Source organism: Leucoraja erinacea, chromosome 3, assembly GCF_028641065.1.
Source record: "Leucoraja erinacea ecotype New England chromosome 3, Leri_hhj_1, whole genome shotgun sequence".
In the NCBI taxonomy this organism is placed as follows: domain Eukaryota; kingdom Metazoa; phylum Chordata; class Chondrichthyes; order Rajiformes; family Rajidae; genus Leucoraja; species Leucoraja erinaceus.
In genome coordinates, this window is record NC_073379.1 from 40,769,044 (window position 1) to 40,788,327 (window position 19,284).

Sequence of the window (19,284 nt, forward strand, 5' to 3'; positions counted from 1 at the left end):
CTCACCATTTGATGTGTAGTAATCGTGGCAGCTAATTTTTATAGAACAAGCTCACACAAACAACAGTGTGATAATGACAGGATGACTTTAAATGATGGGCCAGGATAAATATTGACCTGGGCATCATTGAGAGCTGCCCTGATCTTCTGCAAGAGCAAAACCTACCCTAAATGGTAAATCTACCCCACTGGTAAACTTACCCCAATGGTCTGAAGAAGGGTCTCGACCTGAAACGTCACCTATTCCTTTGCTCCATAGATGCTGCCTCACCTGCTGAGTTTCTCCATCATTTTTGTCTACCTTCAATCGCAAATATTGCCGTTTTATATTAAAAAAACAGAAAGCACCCAGCATGCAGACAGCAGTGATGATGCTGAAGACCACAGATGGTGCCTGGTTTTGATTTAACTTCCAATTACAGTATTCTTTTGCTGTCATAGAGTGATACAGTGTGAAAACAGAGGGAAATACTCATTGAGGACCTTGCACATCTCCTGTGGCTCCACACAGAGGTGACCGCTTTTATTCCTGAGAGGTCTCACTCTCTCTCGAGTTACCCTTTTCCCCTTTATGTATTTATAAAATCTTTTGGGATTGTCTTCTATGCTACCTGCCAGAGCTATTTCCTGGCCCCTTTTTTGCCCTTCTGATCTTTTTTAGTTTGCTCCTTAGTTCCCGAAACTCCTCTCGGGATGCACTTGATCGCAGCTGCCTATACCTGTCGCATGCATCCTTCTTGTTTTTGACTAATGTCTCAATTTCCCTGGTCAGCCAAGCTTCCTTATGTTTGCCTGCTTTGCCTTTCACTAACGGGGACATACACATCCTGAGATCTCTTCAGTATACTTTTAAAAACATGCCACTTGGCCGATGTACCTTTCCCCTGAAATAACCTGTCGTGTAGTTATATAGTTATCTGTGGGACCCAATTTCAGTTCTTGCCTGGCAGCAATTTTTACAGTTTGCAAACTAATCCAGTTTAACGTTTTCTTCTCGTATATGATTAGGCAGCCATTTAAATGCTGTTAGTTCCACTCTTCACATTTCAGCGAGATATCTGATTATGAAAAGAATGGACAGTGAGATTAAGCTTTCTCTGCCCACTGAAGTATAGCTCCTGTGTTTGTAGCATGTCAATTGCTGTATGGTTGTGAGTAGTCTCCTCAGTCACCCAAAGAATCGTAGCGTTTTTCTGGTCACCGCAGGATTTTGCAATGTTCAAAACCTTTCGGCGACAGTTGGCTTGACACCAATGAGTGTAGCTTGACTTCTCCTGTCGTAGGTTGTTGCCTGGATGACGTAGGTTGTCGCGGGTGCTGTCTTTAGTGAATTCCATTGGTGACTACCTCCGTCAACCGGCGACAGATACTGGCGACTGAATTCTTACCTTGTCGTAGCTTGTCGCGGTGGACATAGGTTGTCATAGGTGTGGTCGTAGGTGGACGTCCTAATGGGTCGCCGGATGTCGGTAGCTTACCGTAGCTTGCCGTCGACGAGGTGGTAGGTTGTAGACATTGCCGTAGGGGGGTCTAGTCGTCGGTTTTTCGGCGACCTGCTACGACTATGACAGTCGCCGAAAAAATCACCTAAGTGTGACAGGCCCATTAGTTCTGTAGGCAGAGATAACATCCAAACTAAGGGAATATCCCTCTATAGGGTGCGTTAAGATTATCTGTATCAGTACAGAATCCAACCTTGTTTCAGCCACTACTCTTGATATGGAGGTACAAAAAACTGCAGATGTGGGAATCTGGAGCAAAATCAATCTCCATCTTCAACTACTCTTGATTTACCTGTGTTTGGCCTTATAAAACTTTTCCATCGATGTGCCTATCCAAATGTCCTAAATATTGCTATAGTACCTGCCCCAACTACCTCCTCTGGCAGCTCGTTCCATGTACCCAGCACCTGTGTTGTAAAAGTTGCCCCCAAGTTCTGATTACATGTTTTCCCATCTTTAAACTGTGCTCTCTAGTTCCTGATTTCCCCTACCTTGTGTAAAAGGGCATTCACCCTATCTATTCCCCTCATGATTTTATACACCTTTTTAAGACCACCCCTCAGCTCCATACACTCTGAGGAATGAAATACTAACCTGCGCCCCTCACCCCCCTCAGGCTCCTGGCTACATCCTCGTAAATGTTCTCTACACCCTTTCCAGCTTCATGGCATCATTCTTATAGCAGGGTGACCAAAACAGAACACATTATCAGCAGTTTGATTTTTGCTCTATGTTGAAGTCCCTCTTTGTGGAATTCTGGCTTCCGGCTGAAGTACAATACTGAGGGAGTGCAACGGCGAATTCGCTGATTTTAACAGTTCTTCTGGATGCAGAAGATCCCATGGCGTCACTTCGGAGAGTAGTAGGGAAACCCTCCCACGACAGTATTTTAACCCCAACCCAACATTATGAGAATAAATCTGTGGGAAGGAACTGCAGATGTTGGTTTAAACCAAAGATAGACACAAAAAGCTGAAGTAACTCAGCAGGACAAGCAACATCTCTGGAGAGAAGGAATGGTGATATTTTGGGTCGGAAGAAAGGTCTCGACCCAAAACATCACCCATTCCTTTTCTCCAGAGATGCCATTTTTTCTGCTGAATTACTCCAGCTTTTTGTATCTATTATGAAAATAAATCTCTCCATCATTCGCGACCTGTTGCTTAGTGAGAATCTTGTGCTTGAATTGAATCTTCTTTTCCTACCTGACCTCAGGGACCACAAAAGGTTGGGGTAGATCCACAGTCCCCTACGGTTCATAGAGTTCGCAGAGATCATTGCGAAAAGGCCCATCACCCATTTACACTAATCTTACCTTAATCCTGTTTTGTTCGCTCCAAATTCCTCTTAATTCCCCTGATTTTACCACTGAGCTCCACACTTAATTGGCCTATAAACGTGAATGTCTTTGCGATGTGGGAGGGAACCAGAATACCCAGGGGAAACCCACTTGGTGGTGGGAGAACAAGCAGACATCATACAGAGAGCAGAGGTCAGAAATGGTCCCAGGTCACTCGAACAACGAGGCAGCAGCTCCGACAGCAATGGCCCTGTACACTGAGTGAGGTTGACCCGAGTTTACACATTTCATTTTGGAACCAAAAGCAGGACTGCTCTGAAGAAGCTTTCCCCCTCTCTGAAGAAGGGCCACTCCCAAAATGGCGCCTATCCCTGCCCTCCGTAGATGCTGCCTGATCTGCTGAGTTGCTCCAACGCTTTGTGTTTTGCTCAAGGTTCCAGCATCTGCAGTTCCTGGTGCCTCTGTTCTGATCTCCTCTGCAGCTATGAATGGAAGTTCAGACACAAGTCAGTGAATGTTGGGAGCTGCTGGCCTGAAGATGGCACTGTAGTACAGTGTATGGCACAGGTAAATGTCTGACAGCAAGAGCCGTATGTCTGACTGATTATTACTTCATGTCCAGGTCCCTCTGTGAGCTTTTGAAAACGGAAGGGTAGATATATAAAGTGAGAGGGCAGAGTGGGTGAGATAGGCCAGCCAATAATCACTAAACTAACAACAATAACAACATTGATTTGAATAGTGCCTCTAACCTTGTCTTAGAAACATAGAAACATAGAAAATAGGTGCAGGAGTAGGCCATTCGGCCTTTCGAGCCTGCACCGCCATTCCATATGATCATGGCTGATCATCCAAATCAGTATCCCATCCCTGCCTTCTCTCCATACCCCCTGATCCCTTTAGCCACAAGGGCCACATCTAACTCCCTCTTAAATATAGCCAATGAACTGGCCTCAACTACCTTCTGTAGCAGAGAATTCCACAGATTCACCACTCTCTGTGTAAAAAATGATTTTCTCATCTCGGTCCTAAAAGTTTCTATGACTCCCCCCTCAATCTTCTGAATTCCAGCGTGTAGAAGCCGAGTCTATCCAGTCTTTCTTCATATGAAAGTCCTGCCATCCCAGGAATCAGTCTGGTGAACCTTCTCTGTACTCCCTCTATGGCAAGAATGTCCTTCCTCAGATTAGGAGACCAAAACTGTACGCAATACTCCAGGTGTCGTCTCACGAAGACCCTGTACAACTGCAGTAGAACCTCCCTGCTCCTATACTCAAATCCTATTGCTATGAATGCTAACATACCATTCGCCTTCTTCACTGCCTGCTGTACCTGCATGCCTACTTTTAATGACTGATGTACCATGACACCCAGGTCTCGTTGCATCTCCCCCTTTCCTAATCGGCCACCATTCAGATAATAATTTACTTTCCTATTTTTGCCACCAAAGTAGATAACCTCACATTTATCCAGATTATACTGCATCTGCCATGCATTTGCCCACTCACCCAGCCTATCCAAGTCACCTTGCAGCCTCCTAGCATCCTCCTCACAGCTAACACTGCCCCCCAGCTTCGTGTCATCCGCAAACTTGGAGATGTTGCATTCAATTCCCTCGTCCAAATCATTAATATATATCGTAAATAGCTGGGGTCCCAGAACTGAGCCTTGCGGTACCCCACTAGTCACTGCCTGCCATTGTGAAAAGGACCCGTTCACTCCTACTCTTTGCTTCCTGTCTGCCAACCAGTTCTCTATCCACATCAATACTGAACCCCCAATACCGTGTGCTTTAAGTTTCTATACTAATCTCTTATCGAATGCCTTCTGAAAGTCCAGATATAACACATCCACTGGTTCTCCCTTATCCACTCTACTAGTTACATCCTCGAAAAATTCTATAAGATTCGTCAGACATGATTTACCTTTCATAAATCCATGCTGACTTTGTCCAATGATTTCACCACTTTCCATCCTGCTATCCCATCTTTAATAACTGATTCTAGCAGTTTCCCCACTACCGACGTTAGACTAACTGGTCTGTAATTCCCCGTTTTCTCTCTCCCTCCCTTTTTAAAAAGTGGAGCAACATTAGCTACCCTCCAATCCTCAGGAGCTTCTCCAGAATCTAAAGAGTTTTGAAAAATGATCACTAATGCATCCACTATTTCTGGGGCTACTTCCTTAAGTACTCTGGGATGCAGCCTATCTGGCCCTGGGGATTTATCTGCCTTTAATCCATTCGATTTACTTAACACCACTTCCCGGCTAACCTGGATTTCACTCAGTTCCCCCATCTCATTTGACCCCCGGTCCCCTGCTATTTCCGGCAGATTATTTATGTCTTCCTTAGTGAAGACAGAACCAAAGTAGTTATTCAATTGGTCTGCCATGTCCTTGTTCCCCATGATCAATTCACCCGTTTCTGACTGCAAGGGACCTACATTTGTTTTAACTAATCTTTTTCTCTTCACATATCTATAAAAGCTTTTGCAGTCAATTTTTATGTTCCCTGACAGTTTTTTTTCATAATCTATTTCCCCTTTCCTAATTAAACCCTATCGGTCCTCCTCTGTTGGTCTCTGAATTTCTCCCAGTCCTCTGGTAGGCTGCTTTTTCTGGTTAATTTGTACGCTTCATCTTTTGTTTTGATACTATCCCTGATTTCCCTTGTTATCCACGGATGCACTACCTTCCCCGATTTATTTTTTTGCCAAACTGGGATGAACTATTGTTGTAGTTCATCCATGCAGTCTTTAAAACTGCCTTCCATTGCATATCCACCATCAACCCATTAAGAATCAATCACCAGTCTATCTTGGCCAATTCATGTCTCATACCCTCAAAGTTACCTTTCTTTAAGTTCAGGACCCTTGTTTCTGAATTAACGATGTCACTCTCCATCCTAATGAAGAACTCAACCATATTATGGTCACTCTTGCCCAAGGAGCCACGCACAACAAGACTGCTAACTAACCCTTCCTCATTATTCAATACCCAGTCTGGAATAGCCTGGTCTCTCGTTGGTTCCTCTACATGTTGGTTTAGAAAACTATCCCGCATACATTCCTCATCCTCAGCACCCTTGCCAATTTGATTCACCCAATCTATATGTAGATTGAAGTCACCCATTATAACTGTTTTACCTTTGTTGCACGCATTTCTAATTTCCTGTTTGATGCCATCCCCAACTCCACTACTACTGTTAGGTGGCCTGTACACAACTTCCACTAGCGTTTTCTGCCCCTTAGTGTTTCGCAGCTCTACCCATGTCGATTCCACATCCTCAAAGCTAATGTCCTTCCTTTCTATTGCGTTCATCTGCTCTCTAACCAGCAACGCTACCCCACCTCCTTTCCCTTTCTGTCTATCCCTCCTGAATATTGAATATCCCTGGATGTTCAGCTCTCAGCCTTGGTCACCCTGGAGCCATGTCTCCGTGACCCCAACTATATCATAGTCATTAATAGCTATCTGCACATTCAACTCATCCACCTTATTCCGAATGCTCCTTGCATTGAGACACAAAGCCTTCAGGCTTGTTTTTACAACACTCTTACCCCTTATACTATTATGCTGAAAAGTGGCCCTTTTTGATTTTTGCCCTGGATTTGCCGGCCTGCCACTTTTACTTTTCACCTTGCTACCTATTACTTCTACCCTCATTTCACACCCCTCTGTCTCTACGCTCACAAATTTAAGAAACCCTTTCCCTTTAACTCCATCCTCCACTATCCCATTCGACACCCCACCCCCCTTATTCAGTTTAAAACCAACCGTGTAGCAGTGGCAAACCTGCCTGCCAGAATGCTGGTTCCACACCTGTTAAGATGCAATCCGTCCCTTTTGTACAGTTCCCCCTTATACCAAAACAGATCCCAGTGATCTGAGAATCTAAATCCCTGCCCCGTGCACCAGTTCCTCAGCCACATGTTCAGGTCCCGTATCTCCCTGTTCCTGCTCTCGCCAGCACGAGGAACTGGAAGCAAACCGGAGATAACAACCCTGGAGGTCCTGCTTTTCAGCATTTTTCCGAGCTCTAAAGTCACGCTGCAGAATATTCATCCCCTTCTTTCCGACATCGTTTGTGCCGACATGCACTACCACTTCTGGATGTTCACCTTCGCCTTTGAGGATTTTCTGCACTCGGTCCGTGACATCCTGGATCCTGGCACCTGGCACAGAACAATTCCTCAAAAGAGATGCTGTATCTCCTTTCACGACTCGCTGTGATATGAAATAAGCTGCTGGGGGCAGTACAGTGTATTGCATATCATCATCATCTGATAACCTTTTGTCAAGACTTACCTTCAATCTAGCCCAGAATCTGGCTGCTGAAACAAAAAAAGTTGGAAGAACTCAGCCAGTTGAGGATCATCTACCGAAAGAGGAACATAGAACGTACAAAACTACTGCCCAGGAACCGGCCCTTCGGCCCACATTGACTATGCTGAACGTGATGCCAGGTTAAGCTAACCTCCCCCACCTGCATGTGATCCATAACCTTCCATTCCCTGCATATCCATGTGCAGAGCTGCCAAGTAGTACGGATTTCCGTATTTTGTACGGAAATGCGATAAGAATAAGGATGTAATGATTTGCTTTGATAAAGATGGATTTTTTAATAATCTGTCTGACTTCCTGTTTCATCTTGCTGCTTAAAAAATGCAAGGATATAAAAAGTCATAATGTAACTCTAACAATTATAGCAGATTAAATCTATTAGTATTTTAAATTTCAAGATCTGATGATTATTTTTTTGTAAACTTTGATCTGCCTGTCCCACTACAGGTTTAAACAGCGCTGTCAGTTTAGAGCTATGGGTTCTAATTATAGTGCTCCCAGCTGGAGCGCTATTGCCTTTACACATAGCGCTAAGGCCACAGCGCTATGGGTCACAGACTGTTCGGGAAGGAGAAGGAGAGAGGGAGGGAATAAAAAAGTGAGGGAGCAAAAGAATAAGGAGAGAGGGAGGAAGAGAGGGAGAGGGAGGGAAAGAGAGGGAGAGAGAGCGTGGAAGGGAGAGGGAGGCTTCCAAAATGGCTTCTACATCATCATCTGGTGCTAACAGCAGGAATCAGCCGTTCAAATAGCAGTATACGAAGAGAAGGCAATGAATACACTGTCAAGTAAGGAGCGTCGAAGACATGTCAATTGGTAGCGAAGTTATGGAATCTTGTACTCTTACATGGGTATGACCGCACATAAATAACATTTATTTCAGCAAAATGGCACCGCGTAAAAATACTAGAATACTGAAATGCTCTGACAAAACTTGACAGCTCTGCATGTGTCCATCTAAAAACCTCTTAAATGCTACTATCGTATCCAGCTCCACCAATACCCCTGGAAGTGCCTTCCAGGCATTGTGCGCGCGTGTGTTTATATTTTCTATCAGGTCACTCCTCAACCTCCAACAATGCAGCAAAACATTGTCAGTTTGTCCAATCTCTCCTTATGGTTGATTCTGGCAGCTCATTCCACAAACTCACCCCCCTCAGTGTGAAAAAACAATATACATAAGACAATAAAGCTACTGGGTGAGAAAGGGACATTTGCATAATCAATTATCTCTCCCCTTTCCCCACTTCTGCTTTAACACATTGACACCCCTACCCCCAGTTCTGAGGAAAGGTCACTGGTTTCTCTTTCAACAGATGCTGTCTGACTGGCTGAGTTCTTCCAGCATTTCTGTCTTTGTTGCAGATTCCAGCATTCGCAATTTTCCACAGAGCCTGTCTGCCTGGTGTAGCTGGTCCTTTCCAGCATCTGTGCTTCACACAAGCCATGTCTCGCTACCTCACCACACCCTGTCGGTATATCATCCTTGATAATGGGGTTGACACGATGACAACACTGTCAGTGCTCACCTCCAGTTAAACAAAGTTAAATCACCAACAACTTGTGGCGTTAAATGGAAAAATCTACAAAGAACAGATGTCTGTTCCTTAGTCAGGATGACGTAGAACTTAGTTGCTGTGGTCCTGTGTGCCTGCTGCTTTATTGTAGTACTGATGGTGGTGCTGCCCACCTTGACTGAAGCTGAAGAAGCATTAAGATTAAACTCATATGCACATGAAATGGAAGGCATTGAAAAAAAGGGCATGTATTCCTGTGCCACTTTTCATGCTTCAAGGAACCTTGCATCTATTAAAGTACAGGTGCACAACCTTTTATCAGAAAGCCTTGGGACCAGACACTTTTCGTAATTCAGTGGTAGAGTGCTCGGCTCATATCCGCAAGGTCGCGAGTTTGCGCCTCGATCCCGGCAGTTACTCAATCGCGAGTTTGAGTCTTCAATGTAGTTTTTTCTTGCAGAATAGGAGAGAATAGGGAGGGTTAGGCTGGGATCATTCTCTGCGAGATGATCTTAATGCGGGAAACAAGTGTAGGAGAGGTGTACTGACTGTGTGGGCAGAACTTTGGAAGTGATTGCCCACCATTCTCAAAAGCCGCTGTGTCTCCCTGTCCCTCCGACTCCAGAGGAATCCACTCCCCAATGGGCCGCTACGGCGACAAGTGGCAGTTCGCCCACAGCCCGAGCTGCGCCCCCTCATCCGCAACCCGGGTTCCTCTGGAGTTGGAGCGGGGCTGGGCTAGAGTTGTTGCTGGCTGTGAGTCTCTGGGATCTCCGTGCTTGCAGTGGGCCTGGGGGTCGGTGTCCCGATGAGGGGGCGCAGCTCGGGCTGTGGGCGAACTGCCACTTGTCGCTGTAGCGGCCCATCGGGGAGCGGCTTCTGGTGGTCCTGACGTCTCTCAGCTCCTGTCCAGGGGGATGGCCGGAGACGTCAGGACCAACAGGAACCCACTCCCCGATGTGCCGCTACAGCGACAAGTGGCAGTTCGCCCACAGCCCGAGCTGCGCCCCCTCATCCGCAACCCCAAGACCAAGACGTACCTTGCACACCATCAGCTTCTGTCCCTACTGGAATTGTTCCTCTGGAATTGGAACAGGGCTGGGCTGCTGCTGGCTGTGGGTCTCTGGGATCTCCGTGCTTGCAGTGGGCCTGGGGGCCGGTGTCCCGTTGGTCCTGACGTCTCCGGTGATTGGCACTGACCTGCTGGCAACTCCGACGTGCAGACAGTGCAAAGCCCCCGCGCCGGTGCAATGGGCGGGGAGCTGGAGAGGGGAGGGAAGGGGTCACACACATGGCCGGGAAGCAGAGGGGCGTAGGTGGGGTGAAACTGAAGGGAGCGACAATCTGCTGCTGCCTGCCCGCTGAGTTAAAAAGTTCCCACGCCGTGGGAACTTTTTAACTCAGTGGGCAGACAGCAGCATATTGTCAATTATTAACCCTCCTGCGCAATATACCCTCACCTTCTCTTTTATGAATGGGGATTTAGTTCCCCTTTCTTCGAGGACCGACCTGAGGTTCCGCTGTCACCTCTGCCGGCCACCCTCGGTGAACGTCTTCAAGGACCTTTCTTCAAGGACCGAAAAAATGTCGCTATTCGGAGCTTTTCGTTATTTGGAACTTCGGATAAAAGGTTGTGCACCTGTACTTTGAACACTTGGTTATTTTTGTGACATAAACCATACAAAGACAATTTTAAACATTGTAACTTTCCACAAAAAATTATGTGATAGTTTTTAGTTGATTGAGGGGTAAATATTGGCTCATGACTTGCGGGAATGAAAGATTCTGATGTCTTTGATCAGCCAATGTAACTTCAAAACCTTGAAGGTGGAATGAAAATCCACCAAGAATTTACCTGCAAGTTAAACAAACCTCTACCGGCTGGGCGTGGCAGGCACGTGGCACAAAGTTCTTGCTCTGTTCTGGAGTGGGTGTATCATCCTCTGGGGTCCATTCCCCAGTGGTACAGAGATCATAGACCAACGCCTACCCAGCAAGCAGCAGTCCCAGGCAACCAGTAGTAACTACTCTCATGGACTCCACATGAATGAATGGGTCGACTGGGCTTGGATTCACTGGAATTTAGAAGGATGAGAGAGGATCTTATAGAAACATAGGGGTTGGACAGGCTAGATGCAGGAAAAATGTTCCTGATGTTGGGGGAGTCCAGAACCAGTGGTCACAGTTTAAGAATATAGGGTAGGCCATTTAGGACTGAGATGAGGAAGAACTGTTTCACCCAGGAATTCTCTGCCACAGAAGGCAGTGGAGGCCAATTTACTGGATGTTTTCAAGAGAGGTTAGATATAGCTCTTAGGGCTAAGGGTTATGGGGAGAAAGCAGGAATGGGGGTACTGATTTTCGATGATCAGCCATGATCAAATTGAATGGCGGTGCTGGCACCTATTTTCTATGAAGCCCCATAGTGCAGCGCCAACCACCATGTACTTCTCAGCTGGCGAGTCCAGCTCACAAAACCCATGCCAGCTTAACCTGGGATTTGCATAGACCCAATGAATGGGAGATATTCATTCTCTGGGACTAAAGGAAGTGAAGCCTTTTCTTTGATTTTAATGGTATGTTTTGTTGTTTTAATGTTAACTAGACCAAGTGCAGACCCGTTGGGTCTGTCTCCCAACGTGTAGTTGCTGGGAAGGGGCGACATGCGGCGTCACACACACTAACTACCCCCCAACCCCCGCACACATGCTAACTGCCCCCTTGATATATTAATATTATTAATTTGCTCCTTTTACCCCACAACCGCCCTATCCAGTGACTCATAGAGAATGTTATCTCCTGAGCCAGATCTATGCAACATGCAATCACCACAACACGAGTGGTATTGATGATTTACAGGATACAGGCGCGTCTAGAGAGGGGGGGAGGGGTAGAGAGTGAGGGCAGAGAGAGAATGGGGAGAGAGAGAGAGAAAGGGGCAGAGACAGAAGGGCAAGAGACAGAGGGAGAGGTGGGTGGAGGGGAGGAGGAAGGGAGAGGGTGGGGGAGGAGGGAGAGAGGGAAGGGAGAAAGGAGAGGGGGGAGAGAGAGAGGAGGGAGAAGTGTAGAGGGGCAGCGGGAGTGAGGAGTGAGGAGGGGGGGGAGAGAGAGAGAGGGGGAGAGAGTGGTGAGGAGAGAGGGGGAGAGAAGAGGGGAGAGGGGAGAGCAGGGAGGGGGGAGAAAGAGAAGGGAGAGAGAGAGAGGGGGGGAGAGAGAGAGATGGGGGGAGAGACAGAGAGCGAAATTGCTTCTCATTTGTTTTTAGTAACTTTTAATTTTGTAATTGTTTTTAATTGTAAGATGTCTGAGTGATGTTGATTATTGGTAATTGGTGAAGACACTCAACCACACTGCAGTAGCAATGGATTAAAGAGCTGGTGAGCCTGGGATGGGTTCTCACTGGCTTTCAGAACCATGCCTGAAGGAAGAGTGTGATTTGGAGAAGAGTAGTGGAAAGTTCGGGGGGGGGGGGGGGGGGGGAGATGATGATTTCCTCAGTGGAGTAGATCTGTCCAAATCGGTGGGAGCATTTGAGTTTTTTTGGACCTCCTGTATCCTGTAAATCATCAATACCACTCGTGTTGTGGTGATTGCATGTTGCAAAGATCTGGCTCAGGAGATAACATTCACCCACGAGTCAAAAAATTGTGGGTTCAAGTCCCGCGCTAGAAACTGAAGCACAGAAGCTCAAACTGGGAGAATATGCTCCATCTTTGGGGGAGTGGGACCGAGAGAAGGGGTAATAAAATGTAACACCATCTTGGTGAATGTGACTCAATGTGAATGGCCTGTGTTTGGAGGAAGGGAAGAGGAACTTTGGATACCAAGGAACCTGGTGGATATCTGACTGGACCTGAGGTTGAGCATCATTCTTGATTTTATTGAATGGTGGAGTAAGGTTGAGGAGTTATCTGTCCATCTGCTGCTCCTGTTGCTTAGGTTCTTAATTTGTGAGTCCTGATCAATATCTATCTTCTACTAAAATTGCTTATGAAACAGGTAATCACATTGCTGTGGGGGCTTGCTCTGCACAAATCTTTGCTGTGTTTCCTACATTGCTAAAAGCCGTTTAATAGTAAGATTAAATGAGAACTTACCAGTTTGAAGTTTGATCTTTATTTTATGAGGAGTAACGTTGAGGGATTACGTGAAGAACCCCGCCAGGACGCATGCGTGTCAATCTTCAAAGCAGCGGTGTGAAATCACAGATAACAGTAAATGAACTGAACATAGTAAGATTAGAGAAATAGGATACCAGTTGAACTTTATGGTCGAGGGTGGGTATGGAGGGCACGTAATCCCTCAACGTAACTCCTCATAAAATAAAGATCAAATTTCAAACTGGTAAGTTCTCGTTTAATCTTACTAGTTTACTTCGGAGTCACATGAGTGACTACGTGAAGATTTTAAAGCTCTGATTTCATGCCGTGGAAACGAGTCCAGGCGGCATACACAGCATAAGTGGGCCAATGATGAGTGAACATTAATATAGCATTCAGACATGACATAGATATAGACATGTTGATGCTATTAATGAACAATAGTGGGAATCGTAACCTCCCTCAACCTGGAGGAAGTATGAACCATACCTAACCTAGAGTTGGCAAATACCCCCGATCTGGCAATGGATTTATTCTGAATATTTGTACAGATTAATAGTAAGATTAAACGAGAATTTACCGGTTCGAAGTTTGATCATTATTTTATGAGGAGTACGTTGAGGGAATACGTGAAGAACCCCGCCAGGACGCATGCGTGTCATTCTTCAAAGCAGCGGAGTGAAATAACAGATAACTGTAATGACTAAACATAGTAAGATTAGAGAAGAAGATACCAGTTAAATATATGATCAAGGGTGGGAGCGGAGGGCACGTATTCCCTCAACGTACTCCTCATAAATTAATGATCAAACTTCGAACTGGTAAGTTCTCGTTTAATCTTACTATTTTACTTCGGAGTCACGTGAGTGACTACGTGAAGATTTTAAAGCTCTGTGATTCCATGCCGTGGAAACGTGTCCATGCATCACATCTGCCTTGGTTATGGGGAGAGTAGTGTTAACATTATTAGACATCAATACGATATTGAAAAACAACGATAAATTTATTAACACCAAATTATAGCCCCTATTTATGGTGTAAAATTATATTACAGAACTTAAAATTGTTTCTGCAAATGTTCCAGGTTTGTTATAAAATCGTTGGAAAGTTTTCTCCGTTGACCACCCTGCTGTCTTGAGGATTTGGTCCATAGGAACATCCAACTTCATAGCTGCCGATGTAGCTGCAGCCCTGGTGGAGTGAGATTTAAAAATGTTAGTGTCTACTCCAGCCTTTATTAGGACCTGATATTTAGCCATCTCGAGATGGTCTGGACTGTCACTTTTTTGTGTGGCTGTTTGTAGCTGATAAAAAGTGCCATTTCTTTGCCTCTGATGATCTTCGTATACTCTTTATATAATAGCAAGTGTGTTACAATACAGAGACGATCATCTGTCGGGTAGGCCTTGACTTCTATTTTTAGGCCTGCTGACCCCTGTCTGTTCTGTTTGACTAATTAATTGATGTGAAAAGTTAAATTTCCAGATGAAGTAGTCATGTTGTCCAGCCTTAGTTTCTGTAGCGACTGGACCCTTTGTGCCGTGACCAAGGCCATCAGCATGACTGTTTTCATAGTCAGTTTCTGTAGGGATAGAGCTGTAGCTGGAGACCAGTTTCTTAACATGGTCAGTACAATGCTCAAATCCCATATTTGGGAGTACCTGGTTCTTGGGGGATTAACATTAAAAATGCCCCTCATGCGTTTAGTTGCCAGGGGGTGTGTCCCAACAGAATGCCGCTCTGTTCCTTGCCACAGATATGTTGACAGAGCAGTTCTGGCGCAGTTGATGGCACTATGACTGAGCCTCTCATCGTAATGGCGGCTTGCCAGGAATTCCAGAACAGACGGGATGTTCATAGGTCTGTGGGTGATGTTTATTGTTGTGACAGCACATTTCCCATTTCTTGATGTACACCAAGTACTGTTTTTTGGTGGACTGTCTTGTGGGCCGCTGAAATAATATCCACTGTTCGGTCCGTCAGTCCCAGGTGTAGTAGAGGTGCTTTCAAACTCTACAAATTAATAGGTTTATATAATTATGACATGGGTGACTTTCCCTTGTTACGGGATGAACCAGTAAATTAGGTCTATGATGGATGGTGATGCATGGTTCTAATACCATGTCGAGTATCACCGGGAACCATGGTTGAGTAGGCCAATCGGGTACTATCAAAATACCAGACGCAGAGTCTTGCTGTATTTTCCTTAATACCCGACTGATGAGGCAGAAAGGAGGGAATGCATAAATAAACAATTCCCCCCCCAATGCAGCGAAATGCATCTGTTGCCCTGTACTGCCAGAGCTGACCCATCCAGTTGAATTTTAACTAACATCTGTGGTCACCTCTGATGGGTACTGTATAGTAAGCATCTTTTAAAATCGATGCTTGCCATGTGTAAACCTTTGGAAATCAATTGCTTAGTAGTAACAAAGGTTTCCATCTTGAAATGAATATATTGTACGAAAGTATTCAAATTAGTCAAATCTATGATGATGCGGCGCCCACCATCTTTCTTGTTTTTGATACAGATATTGGACACGAATTCCTGTGATTCGTGTTGGGTTTTCTCAATTACTTTTTTATAAAGCCGCTGTAGTTCAGCATGTGCTTTTGATTTTTCTTTGCTTGTAAGAACGAACATTCGGTTCGGTACATGCTGAACTGGAGGGTTATGTTTTTGTATAAATTCTATGGTATACCTCTAGATACTGCTTAAAATATAAGTGTCGGTAGTTAACTTATTTCATGTATCCAGATAGAAGTGTAATCTCCCACCAACCTCCACGCTCCCTTCAATTTGTAAGGAACCAGACCCACCTACCTCCATGGTTACCAGTGGTAGGTTTGTTACTTTTTCGGTATCCTCCGTGGACATTGAGGCGCCGGTGTCTGGGTCTGTGGTTGGGTCAGTGTTGAGGGTTTGCGCATTTTCCAGGAAGGCTGGTCTGGGCCATGGCCTAAAAAAGACCGATGTTGAGTGTACCTGGCCCTCGAGCTATCACCAGTTTGTCTTATTGGACTGGTGGGTGCGTAGGGGTGCTGTTTCTGGCCAAAGTAGTTTTTAGATGTTGCTTTAATGAGCCCCAGGGTTTTAGCCTCTTCGTCAAGTTCTTTTACCTGTTTGGACAAGTCACCTCCAAATAGTAATTTTGGTGGTTTGGAGGTTCCAGGTTTGCACAGGCCTGCAAATTTGGGGTCTAAAGCCGGTTGGATGGCACTCTTCCTAATACTATTTAACTCGTATTGTGAGTTGCAAAATAAAGCCAGTGCATCCTGGTGATCTTGTGTCATGTCTTTTTCGTTGATTGTGCGGGCGAAAGCCGTAATTCCCGCTGTTAGGACTTTCAGAACTTTTTGTAGTTTCAAGTCCCTGGCTCTGATTGATGCTCCGACATGTTTCCAAATACACTGGTTGACACTGGGAACATTCAGTGTTTTGCAGTTCCCTAGTGGTAAGTGTCTTGCTGTGGTGTCCAGTAATGCCTGTCCTTATCGCTGATTGAATGACATGTAGTCGACACTTGCAGCTATTTTAGGTTCCAGGTTTTGGCCAGTTTGGTCGGGTTGAATGAACTGGGACACCATATCCAATAGGTTTTCTTGCACCCCATGTGCACTAGGGCTATGTTCTGTACACCCCTCTTCAGGGTCAGCCCAGAATTGACCCCCTGTACTCCCCTCTGATGAGGGAGAAACACTGTGCAGTCCTACAAGAGGTACTGCTGTAGGACTTACTAGCTGCCCACTGTGGCTAGTCTCCATCTCCCGGAGCCTGTCACTTTGGAGTATTTACTCCAACAGCCGCTCCAACCGGCCCCAATGCTCACGGGCACTGGCCGCTCGCGGCTGTTCAAAGTCGGACTCATCAGAGTCAATGTTTCAAATTAAGCCATAGATCTGCTCAGCTTTTCTAAGAAGAAGAATTGTATTTACGTTCTCTGTAACTACTATGAACACTGGGATAGGCGTTCGATTATAGAATGCAGCAGTAGGCAATGATTTGTGCTATTTCTTCAGCAACTTTGGATTTTTAATAACTTTCAAAGCCACTCTTGAAGATTAATTCTCAATTCTAAATGGAGAGTGTGTGTTGAATATATTTATTTAATTATCTTTAAAAAAACAGAACATCCAGTGATAGAGAACTATTTCAAGTGACCATGGAAGGAACAAAAACAGCCCTAAACCTTGTTTTTTCAGGAGAACACAATCCTTTCAATGTTTTGTTTTTAAAATTGACAAAAAAATGTCAATTCGCATTTGTCAGATGTTATTAAAATGATTGCTAATTTGTTCCTTTGTTCGGCACTTTTTCCAGCCTATCCTTTATTCATGATGCCGCTAATTGTGCTGCACTTTAAATAATTGAGGACGTGTTTATGGGTCATGATAGAATGGAACAGAATTACATAGCCAACCAGTCCCAGAGTCAAATCAGCAAAATTAACATTTAGTTGAAACTATAAATTCAGTCCAATGGGTCGTGGCCCTGGTGTTGAGAGAATTAAATTGTTTTTGAGAGGGCAAGGGGCATGATGTGGGCAGTGTTCAAAACAGCCAAATGGCAGGTTCTGATAATGACAGCGGCTCAGTCCTCTATCCATTATTAATGAAACAATTGTAGATACATTTGCTCATCTTGGTAGAAGTGGAAGCTGATTATAATCCTCCAAAGACCGTGATCATTGGCTTATGTTTTAAGTTTGGCCCACCTTCATCCACCTGGAAATGAATACCTGTAATGTGACACAAACTGCTGGGGTCACTCAGCGGGTCAGGCAGCAACTCTGGAGAACATGGATAAGTCACCTATTCACGTTCTCCAGAGATGCTGCTTGACCCACTGATTTACTCCAGCACTTTGTGTCCTTTTGTGTAAACCAGCATCTGTAGTTCTTTGCTTCCACATAATACCTGCAATGTGCTGGCTATCACAAACCGTGGTTTTACTTCAAAGCTGGAACACCCACCTGCACCGTTTAAAGACATAGTATTTCCCAGGGTGATTTCAAGAGTGTTGCAGGTGTAGTAGGAACATCTGAAATAGATAAGTAACTAAAAGAATGGGAAAGCATGATGGGGAAAGATGCCAACACAGTGAAGGGAACAAAAAGGATGTTGAACAAGGCAATAAATAAATTTATCACGTGTAACTTCCACATGTAACGGGAAATAGAGCTGTTCTTTATTGCACCCATTTGTTAGGTAATTGGGAGAATTGTTTTCTAATAACAGGAAACAGGAGGTTAAACGTTGATCAATGGTGAATTGCTTTGTCGTGGGAATATAAAAATTCTGTGCTTGCTGCGAATCTTTAAAGCACTTTGGGATAATTCTGGGTGTTTCACTGTTAAGGCCTTGAATAAACTGACTTGTTTGAGAAACACATCACTGCTCTACGAGATGTTCTTTGTGTCTGTTCCTATCTGAGCCGTAATTAAGGGGGCAACTGGGTCTCACATGAATCCAGATTCAGGGTACAGGTTAAACAAAATGATCAACAATCTCCAGACAAAATATGACTGAAGGTATGACACAAAATGCTGGAGTAATTCACCTCTACAGGCAGCATCTCTGGAGAGAAGGAACGGGTGACATCTCGGGTCGAGACCCTCCTTCAGACTTCGACCTGAGACCTCACCAGTTCCTTCTCTCCAGAGATGCTGCCTGTCCCGCTGAGTTACTCCAGCATTTTGTGTCTATCTTCGATTTAAACCAGCATCTGCAGTTCTTTCCTATACAAAATCTGACACTGAGCCATGTTGAAGACAGGATGAAAATCTAAATAAATAAGAGAGGTTCCATGGAAAGATAGATTTGTGTAAATATATGTATTTGCTTTTCACAACCTCTCAATATCTCCATGACTTTATAATCAAGAAAGTGCCTTTAAAGTGTGGTCACAGAAGGAATGTATAACTTTGTTTGTGTTCTCCTAGTATATTTATAAACAAGCAGTCAATTTCAAAATGATTGACCCAAAATGCTGGAGTAACTCAGCGGGACAGGCAGCTTCTCTGGAGAGAAGGAATGGGTGATGTTTTGGGTCGAGACCCTTCTTCTGAAAAAGACCCGAACCGTCACCTATCGACATCCTTCAGAGATGCTGCCTGACCCATTGAGTTTCTCCAACACTTTGTGTCCTGCGCACAATTCCAAAATCTACAGTTCCTTGTGTCCTCATTTAACTCTTTCTCTCCCATTGCAGGGAGGATTTAACTTACATTGTTTTCTCCGGAGCATCAAAGGCAAAGGGAAGACCTGATAGAAGTTCATAAAATTCTGAGAAACATAGATAGTCGGTACCTTTTACCCAGGGTGGAAATGTCAAATACTAGAATAGTATTACTAGCTTTAAGCTACCAAATACTAGCTTTAAGGTCAGAGGGGGAAACGTTAAGGGAAATGTGTGGGACAATTTTATTTTACTGGAAACTGCTGTCAGGAGTAGTGGGGGAGGCTGATACGATAGTGGCATTCAAGAGGCTTTAGATAAGAACACACATTTGCTGGGAATGAAAG

At 44.8% G+C, this 19,284-nt stretch overlaps 1 protein-coding gene across 3 annotated transcripts in view; it reads left to right on the plus strand.

Annotated features, from left to right (window-relative positions):
• The window catches only part of apba1b (amyloid beta (A4) precursor protein-binding, family A, member 1b), a 134,143-nt gene that overhangs the window by 71,763 nt on the left and 43,096 nt on the right, over positions 1-19,284 (plus strand). The gene's annotated exons all lie outside the window — the stretch shown is intronic.